Source organism: Capra hircus, unplaced genomic scaffold, assembly GCF_001704415.2.
Source record: "Capra hircus breed San Clemente unplaced genomic scaffold, ASM170441v1, whole genome shotgun sequence".
In the NCBI taxonomy this organism is placed as follows: Eukaryota; Metazoa; Chordata; class Mammalia; order Artiodactyla; family Bovidae; genus Capra; species Capra hircus.
The window spans coordinates 4,151-14,193 of NW_017215086.1; the positions used below are offsets into that span (position 1 = coordinate 4,151).

General features: G+C 36.7%; 1 pseudogene; it reads right to left on the reverse strand.

The window, feature by feature from the left end:
• Positions 1-2,521: 2,521 nt before the first annotated feature.
• On the reverse strand, positions 2,522-4,193 carry LOC108635395 (annotated as a pseudogene).
• Between the last annotated feature and the right edge of the window lie 5,850 nt (positions 4,194-10,043).

Below are 10,043 nucleotides of genomic sequence, written 5' to 3' on the forward strand. Positions count from 1 at the left end.
AGATTTCCAAATGGTCACCAGGTATAGGAAAAGATACTCAACATCAGTAATCATCAGGGAAATGTATTTCAAACTCACAATCAGATATTACCTCCCCCCTATTAGAAAGTCTATAACCAAGAAGAGAAAAGTGTTGTGAGAATGTGGAGAAAAGTGAATGCTTGTACACTCTCAGTGGGAATGTAAATTGGTTTAACCCTTATGGAACATACATTGAAGGTTCCTAAAACAGTTAAAGATAGATCTATTGTATGATCCAGCAATTCTACTTCTGGGTATACAGTCAAAGGAAAAAAAACAGGATATAGAAGAGGTATATGGGCTCCATGTTGACTGCAGCATTATTCACAATTAGCTAAGGGAAAAAACTTAAGTGCCCACCAATGGATGAATTATTTAAAGATGTTTCATAGATACACACAGACATGCACACACACGCACACGGAGACACATGTGCTGAGAATGAAATGTTATTCACCCACGAGAAAGAAGGAAATCCTGCCATTTTCGACAATATGGGTGGACTTTGAAGACATTATGCTAAAATGTGTGCTGTCATTTTAATCTTTATTCTCTTCCTATAATCAAATAATCCACTATGATATATATCCTAAAAGTTGTAATCCTAGCTTATGCCCTTTTAATGTTCAAGAAAACTGTGATCTTATTATATTTGTTATTTTCCAAGTAAATATTTTATTGTATCTCATTTTAATATATTTTATTTATGTATCTGATTTAGTATAATTTAACATTTCCTAGTGGCTCAGATGGTAAAGAATCTGCCTGGAGTGCAGGAAACCAGGATTTGATCCCTGGGTCGGGAAGATCCCCTGGAGAAGGGAATGGCTGCCTACGCCAGTATTCTTGCCTGGAGAATCCCATGGACAGAGGAGCCTGGTGGGCTACAGTCCATAGTGTCACAAAAAGTCAGATATGACTGAAGTGACTTAGCAGCAGCAGCATTTAATATAAAGATTTTTAATGTCAGGAATTTTTAAGGTTTTGGTTATCAGATGAAGAAGATGAAATATTAAAGTATTTTTGTAAGTTTTAAGGCTTTTCACCACAGCACTAGCTAAAATAAATGCCCATTTCCAACAATAGAAATGTACATATATGTTTTTATTCCCAACCCAGAGATTTATTTAAATTTATTCAAAGTAAATCATCCTGATTCATGTCAATGTATGGCAAAACCCACCACAATAATGTAAAGTAATTATCCTCCAATTAAATTAATTTAACATAAAGAAAAAATGAGTTAATGTGATATCTCTGTGAATACTGTTCTCTAGTTTTCACTCATTATTGTCTATATCTAGCAATAATCTGCTAAATGGTCTCTTCCTACTCTTTACCATTTACAATCCAACCCAGTGACGACATCTGCTTTTTATTTTTAATAATATATGACTATCTCTTTCTCAGGGTTTTTGTCATAGCTCAGTGGTAAAGAGTCTGCCGGCAATGCAGGAGACCTGGGTTGGATTCCCAGGTTGGGAAAATCCTCTGGAGAAGGAAATGGCAACCCGCTCCAGTATTCACACTTGGAGAATCCCATGGACAGAGGAGCCTGGCAGTCTGTAGTCCATGTGATGGCAAGAGTCGGACACAACTTAGAGACCAAACCACTGCCATCACCTCTTTCTTTCTTAATCCTTTCAATATTCTTCCCAATGCCCCTACTAGATGTTTCAATCTTTACAATTATCTGTTTCCAACTTACCTCTATAGCATCATCTTCTTTATTCAGCCTTTTCCTATCCAAACTAAACTTGGACTTTTTGGCAACTGTCATTACTACTCCACCTACCTTTCTTTTATATCTTCTTCCAACTGAGCTAAAAGAGAAGTCCATATCTTCTTCCACCCCTGCCCTATTCCTCTGTTTATTCCTGAGCATCCTTCAGATCTCATAATTGTCTGTGAATCTGAGATACATTATATGATTCATGCTGAATATTTCTTTAGCACTCTGGTCTTTCCATCTTATAACATTTTTTACAACTTGTGTTCTGTCATTTCAGGTGGACTGTCAGGTGGTAGAAACTGTGCCTACACCATTTGTCTATATTAGCACTCACTTCTGGAATATGCTATATACAAAATTATCCTATAATAATTATAATACAATTATAATGTAACATATTATAGTGAGATGAGGTGTTTGGATGGCATCACCAGGTGATAATCGCTATTATTTTATTTGTATGAAATATATTTTTATATAGAACTATAAGTGTCCTTTAATGAATGATGCTTCTCTATGTGTGAATAATGAAATTGTAATTTAACTGATGTATTATCAAAGTGTCCCATGTACTCTAGTTTATTCTGTAATGATAATGAAATTCAGATAGATGTGCTGATACAGAAATACATCACTTTCTAGGTGAAAGTTCACTTTATCCAGGTTCCCACATCTGACTACCTGTAATCAAACATTCTCAATAAAGAATACAGAATATTCCTATTGAAAACACAAAGTTCAAAAAGAACAGCAAGAGGAGTAGGTGACCTTAGGCAGAGGCTTGGCAGGTTTGCAGTGGAGCCCTCCAACAAATTCAACATTTGGTAGTCGTGGACGAGGAAATGAAAAGTCCCAGTAGCTTCGAATGAGCCACATTTCGGCTTTCCCCATTGTCTCTGATAAGGTAGTAGGTCTTCCTGAAAGTAAAAAGGAAAACAACAACAAATATTTGATCAAATGAGACTATTGTCATGTGTGTATATTAGATAATTTTTGTGAAGGAACTTGGGATGTTTTGGCCACGATATTGAATGTGTCTGTTTCTTGATAAATCTATACATAGCATAGTATAGGATAATAAAGTATATCTGGAATACATCTGTTTCTACATAAGCAGAAACAATTTCTAAAAGCTAACTGGATACTTATACTACAAATATGTGTATAATTTCAATGTACATGTCTTCATTTTATCAAGACAGTTTATGAGATTCTTAATGACTTTAAGTTAAAAAAAGAAGTTTTGTAAGTTGGATAGTCAATTGCAGATGTCCTAGGTACTTCAGTCTGTGGTAAATGACTTCCTGGTATCGATACTAGTAATGGGCTTTACCCTACCTATAATTAAGTGTTTGCATAATATTTGTTAGATTGAGGGTCATTTTATATTTTTATTTCACTGTTTCACTTATTTGAGATAAATTTTTGTGAATTTATATTTAGACAAACTCAACTTCCAAGGCACTAGGAAAAATAAGACTTCATTCTACCAACTAAAAACATGAATTACCTAGTAGTTTCGTTGCTAAGTGATAACTGACTCTTTTCCACTCCGTGGACTATAGCCCAACAGGCTTCTCTGTCCATGGGATTTCCCAGGCAAAAACACTGGAATGGAATGCCATTTCCTTTTCCAAGGGATCTTTCTGACCAAAGGATCAAACCTGTGTCTCCTGCCTTGGCAGGTAGATTCTCTACCACTGAGCTATCAGGAAGTCCAACTTACCTAGTACTTCACTGTAAAACTGGTTCCACTTCTTATCGTTGTATGCTGTGAAGAAAAGGTCAAAATAAAGTGTGTAAAACATATTTTTGACCCTCTCCATGAATGTCATGCGATCACTTAATTCTGAAAACATAACAGGTACATAAGATGGTGGGAATGGAAGTCTTCCACTATTCTTTTCAATTATATGGCCAGGTGAGGTGTAATGACTGTACACGAATGGTATTTTAAGTAATTCAGCCAGCAGTTCACCGCAGGGTCCAACAGCATCTGCAATAAGGATATCAAACCTTGATTCCTGTAGTTTTGTCATTAATTTCTTGTTGGAAACAGCGTCTTTACACATACTTAAAGCAGTATCAAAAAATTCCCAAAATAAACTTTTCACTGTTGCCAAATAGGACCAAAAGGAATCTTTCGCCACATATGTCCATTCCTCAAGAAGACGTTCCATAAAATTCTCATAATCACTTTTTGTTAAAGTTGTAGGAAAAGTCTCAAATCTCATAGTAGATGGTTTGCTGGAATTAGGAATAGTGGAAGCTGAAGATATCAGAACAGTCACCTCATGACCCCTCGTGACAAGTTCCTCCAGAATTGTCTTCATATTCATCCAGTGACTAAATTCCACGGCCACACCAGCACCTTTCCACAACTCCCACCGCTAAAGTAACAAGTCAGCTGTAGCAGCAGCAGAAGCGAGAGTCTTTTCATAGCATCTTGCTCATATGCAGTCCTTTAAAAATAATTACTGTAAACTTTTGCTATTGCTCAGGCTTATATCCAGAAGTCATCAACCAGAAGTTAAATTATAACTCTATTCCTTAAAAAAGTAGATTACATGAATAGTCAGCAGATGTGGAAATCAAGTGAAAAGGCAAAGTGCAGAACGTTTCGAGATTATACAGTGTGTTTAGTATTGATTTGTCAGTGCTGTCACCCTTCTTGTACACACACATCAATTATATTCTATGAGAAAGAAGACTAGCGTAAAACAATAGCAAGTGAGAGGCTCTTGTGTCTGCAGTCGCTTTGACACAGAATTAGAGATGAGGTGACATCAACAAAATGGAGGGTTATGAGGTCACAACAATTGTGTCCCTCACAGAAACAGCAAAAACAATAAATGATCAACTGCAAAGCAATGTAAATTATTTGGGGAAAGTTCTGGACTAAAATGAAAAAGCAGCAGAAATCCTGCAGTTTGCAAAGACTGAAGATGTGTGTTCTGATTTTTTTAGTGTAATGTATTAATTCTAAAGATATCAATTAAGTTTGACTGGTCAATTGTATAATTTATGATCACTATTGCCATATTGATTATTTTCTCTGAGTGATCTGCCTACTGATGACAGTGGGCAGTTAAAACAGAAGGAGACGACAGAAGATGAGAGATGGTTAGATAGCATCACTGACTCAATGGACATGAGTGTGAGCAAACTCTGGGAGATGGTGAAGGACAGGGAAGCCTGGTATGCTGTGGGCCATCAGGTGATGTTATCAGGTTGGTCAGTAAACATAGGAAAGCCCACCATAGTGATCTCATGGCAGATGGCCTTGTAAGTGCTGTTGGTTCCACCATGAGTTATAAAGCCTTTGGTTTTTGGATGATCTAGCATTGAGTGACTTTCAGTAAAATTATTAATAATAATTCAGAATAAAACAAGAAATGGGCCTTATAAGGCACTGTAAAAAGCAATGTTTTTAAGATAACAGATGGTTACACATAGGAAACTGCATTTAAATTGCTTTCAGAACTCACAGCCAGAAACTCCTGTCTGCTGGAGAGATAAGTGAAGACTTCATGAAAGAAGTGCTTTGTCACTTGGATTTCACAATCGAATTCAAGATTGGCAGAAGAACAGTTTAAAGAGCACTCTGGGTAAAAGAAACCACATATGCATAAAAAGGGGGCATTCAGAAATATATTCTCTAAAAGATCAAGGAAGTCATTTAATCTGATAAGAATGGTGTCAAAATCACCGAAAGGGTAATGGTAGTAACTGTGGAACCAAAGAAAAGAGAATCTTCATTTTATTAAGAAATATGCTACCTCTTCATGGAAATGATTGTGGATTTTATTTCTGTAGAAAATGGAGAGTCACTGGTAATAAATAAGGAGCTATTATTTATCAGTAGTATTTAAAATACTCCTACACAGGAGAACCAATAGGTGTAAGGAAAGCATTCAGAGGTAGAACAATAACCCATTAAGCTACTCACTGTTAGAAGCAATTAAAGGCAAAATGAAGATATTTTAATTTGGGGCATAAGGGATATGACCAATGTGTAATACAGTGCCAACTATGATATGTTTTCCTTCTCCCCTCTAGTGTTGGGAGTGAAAACACAGAAGTAAAGTTTCTTTCTGAATGTCTTAATAATAAACACTTGATAAGTTTATTTGCTATTGAAGTACTATCACTCTGCTCAGCTGTTAATCATGTTTTTAGGATTTGTTCTGCCATATTTACCAAGAAGGTCATTCTGGGGGAATTCAGTTATACAGACAAATATTGGGTCCAAGGTGTCTGGCTTTTTGCCATCGTATGTCCATAGAACCTGTTAGGGTAACAAAAATACCTTATTCAATTAGTTTAAAGTTATAGCATTAGAATTCAAGAGATTAAAAGATAACATTAAATGTCTTCCATATGGCATGTAAGGAAGAAAGGATGCACGATCATAAGCAACGATAACTATTAATGCACTGACATCAGTAGGAATAGTTACATTTTACATACTTATTACCATATTCAGTCAGCTATGGAATATAATCATGACCATTCACACATGATGGCATAGACAAATGATGTTTACATTTATAAATGAAGCCTTTTTTTGTAATTTATAAGTATCAATAAACTGTTGAAAAAGTTCCAACTTTGTGATAATAAAATTTATTCAGCTGACCATGAACACTTTAACAATGAACCACAAAGGAGTGACAGTGTCAATCTGTAGTTTCTAGGCCCAGTACAAAAGTAAGGTACAGATTTTGGAATTGCCAATCAATTCTCATACACTGGATTATAATTTATAGTGTTTAACCTCTATTTGCTCTGGAAATGTAAAGTAAGTCTATCAGCAAAGAACAGCATAGGTCATTAGAGAAGATCACAATATCAGATAGCAAATTATAAAAGTAGTTCAAAATATCCAAAGACCTCAGGGGAATTTTATGTATTAGAAAAAAGGTACCACTCTATTTTATGGAGAAAGAAGTTGCTGAATCTTTGCCATGCCACTTTCCTTATGCTTGATTCCTTCCTACAGTCCCTCTCCCTCCTCAATCAGAAGGAGCAAAGTGACAGGTTAGAAGCAGAGTCCATTAAGGGCCAGACCTTACCACACACAGAGCTTACTTAAAGGCAGGACCCTGTCTTCTCTTCGATCTTCCTGATTCAGACTTTGTCAGGACCAAGTCACCAGGGAGGCTGATGTTTATCTTTCTCTAAGTCACTGTGTCTGGATGGGATCTGGAGGTCTCTTAGGGAGCCCTGACCATCCATTCTCTGAATAGCACCCTGCAAAGCACACTGATAGGGCTACTTTAAAATTTAGGGGAAATGAAAGGGGTCAGGATTATCTGGCAAGTACAGTCTGCATGATGCATTCCAGACTTTTATCACTATTGCATGTCTTTGTGCTATTCACTTACTGTTAAAATTTAACTCGAGAATATTGTATGTTTACTGTGTCCTCAAGAGTCCTTCAATGAAAAGGAACAAATGACAAAGCAGAATTTGATGGTTTATTTTCCTGCCCACAACCCCATTATAATATCAAAATTCATACTGGATCTCTTAGATATTTTCCATTTTGATAATGTTAATCCAAAATACTGTTATAAAAGATACTCTAAACTACCATCAGTCAGTCAGTTCAGTCGCTCAGTCTTGTCTGACTCTTGACCCATGAATCGCAGCACGCCAGGCCTCCCTGCCCTTCACCAACACCTGGAGTTTACTCAAACTCATGTCCATGGAGTCGGTGATGCTATCCAGCCATCTCATCCTCTGTCATTCCCTTCTCCTTCTGCCCCCAATCCCTCCCAGCATCAGGGTCTTTTCCAATGAGTCAACTCTTTGCATGAGGTGACCAAAGTATTGGAGTTTCAGCTTCAGCATCAGCCTTCCAGTGAACACCTAGGACTGGTCTCCTTTAGGATGTACTGGTTGGATCTCCTTACAGTTCTCCAGTTTTCCTTCAACACCAGTTCAAAAGCATCAATTCTTCAGCATTCAGCTTTCTTTACAGTCCAACTCTCACATTCATAAATGACCATAGAAAAAACCATAGTCTTGACTAGTGGATATTTGTTGGCAAAGTTATGTCTCTGTTTTTTTTTTTAACTTATATTTTTACTTTATTTTACTTTATAATACCGTATTGGTTTTGCCATATATTGACATGAGTCCACCACGGGTGTACATGTGATCTCAAACACGAACCCCCCTCCCACCTCCCTCCCCACAACATTCCTCTGGGGTCATCCCCATGTACCAGCCCCAAGCATGCTGTATCCTGCATCAGACATAGACTGGTGATTCGATTCTTACATGATAGTATACATGTTTCAATGCCATTCTCCCATATCATCCCCATCCTCTCCCTCTGAGTCCAAAAGTCCACTATACACATCTGTGTCTTTTTTTGCTGTCTTGCATACAGGGTCATCATTGCCATCTTTCTAAATTCCATATATATGTGTTAGTATACTGTATTGGTGTTTTTCTTTCTGGCTTACTTCACTCTGTATAATTGGATCCAGTTTCATCCATCTCATCAAAACTGATTCAAATGTATTCTTTTTAATGGCTGAGTAATACTCCATTGTGCATATGTACCACAGCTTTCTTATCCATTCATCTGCTGATGGATATCTAGGTTGTTTCCATGTCCTGGCTATTATAAACAGTGCTGCGATGAACATTGGCGTACATGTGTCTCTTTCAATTCTGGTTTCCTCAGTGTGTATGCCCAGAAGTGGGATTGCTGGGTCATATGGCAGTTCTATATGCAATTTTTTAAGGAATCTCCACACTGTTTTCCATAGTGGCTGTACTAGTTTGCATTCCCACCAACAGTGTAGGAGGGTTCCCTTTTCTCCACACCCTCTCCAGCATTTATTTTTGCAGATTTTTGGATCACAGCCATTCTGACTGGTGTGAAGTGGTACCTCATTGTGGTTTTGATTTGCGTTTTTCTAATAATGAGTGATGTTGAGCATCTTTTCATGTGTTTGTTAAGCCATCCATATGTCTTCTTTGGAGAAATGTCTATTTAGTTCTTTGGCCCATTTTTTGATTGGGTCGTTTATTTTTCTGGAATTGAGCTGCAGGAGTTGCTTGTATATTTTTGAGATTAGTTGTTTGTCAGTGTTTCATTTGCTATTATTTTCTCCCATTCCGAAGGCTGTCTTTTCACCTTGCTTGTATTTTCTTTTTTGTGCAAAATCTTTTAACTTTAATTAGATCCCATTTGTTTATTTTTGCTTTTATTTCCAGAATTCTGGGAGGTGGATCATAGAGGATCCTGCTGTGATTTATGTCGGAGAGTGTTTTGCCTATGTTCTCCTCTAGGAGTTTTATAGTTCCTGGTGTTACATTTAGATCTTTAATCCATTTTGAGTTTATTTTTCATGTGTGGTGTTAGAAAGTGATCTAGTTTCATTCTTTTACAAGGCCAGTTTTCCCAGCACCACTTGTTAAGAGATTGTCTTTACTCCATTGTATATTCTTGCCTCCTTTGTCAAAGATAAGGTGTCCATATGTGTGTGGACTTATCTCTGGCTTTCTATTTTGTTCCATTGATCTATATGTCTGTCTTTGTGCCAGTACCATACTGTCTTGATGACTGTGGCTCTGTAGTAGAGCCTGAAGTCAGGCAAGTTGATTCCCCAGTTCCATTCTTCTTTCTCAAGATTGCTTTGGCTTTTCGAGGTTTTCTGTATTTCCATACAAATCTTGAAATTATTTGTTCTAGTTCTGTGAAAAATATGGCTGGTAGCTTGATAGGATTGCATTGAATTTATAAATTGCTTTGGGTAGTGTACTCATTTTCACTATATTGATTCTTCCAATCCATGAACATGGTATATTTCTCCATCTATTAGTGTCCTCTTTGATTTCTTTCATCAGTGTTTTATAGTTTTCTATATATAGTCTTTAGTTTCTTTAGGTAGATATATTCCTAAGTATTTTATTCTTTTCGTTGCAATGGTAAATGGAATGTTTCCTTAATTTCTTTTTCTACTTTCTCATTATTAGTGTATAGGAATGCAAGAGATTTCTGTGTGTTGATTTTATATCCTGCAACTTTACTATATTCATTGATGAGCTCTAGTAATTTTCTGGTGGAGTCTTTAGGGTTTTCTATGTAGAGGATCATGTCATCTGCAAACAGTGAGTGTTTTACTTCTTCTTTTCAATTTGGATTCCTTTTATTTCTTTTTCTGCTCTGATTGCTGTGGCCGACACTTCCAGAACTATGTTGAATAGTAGCAGTGAAAGTGGGCACCCTGTCTTTTTCTGACTTTTAGGGAAAATGCTTCCAATTTTT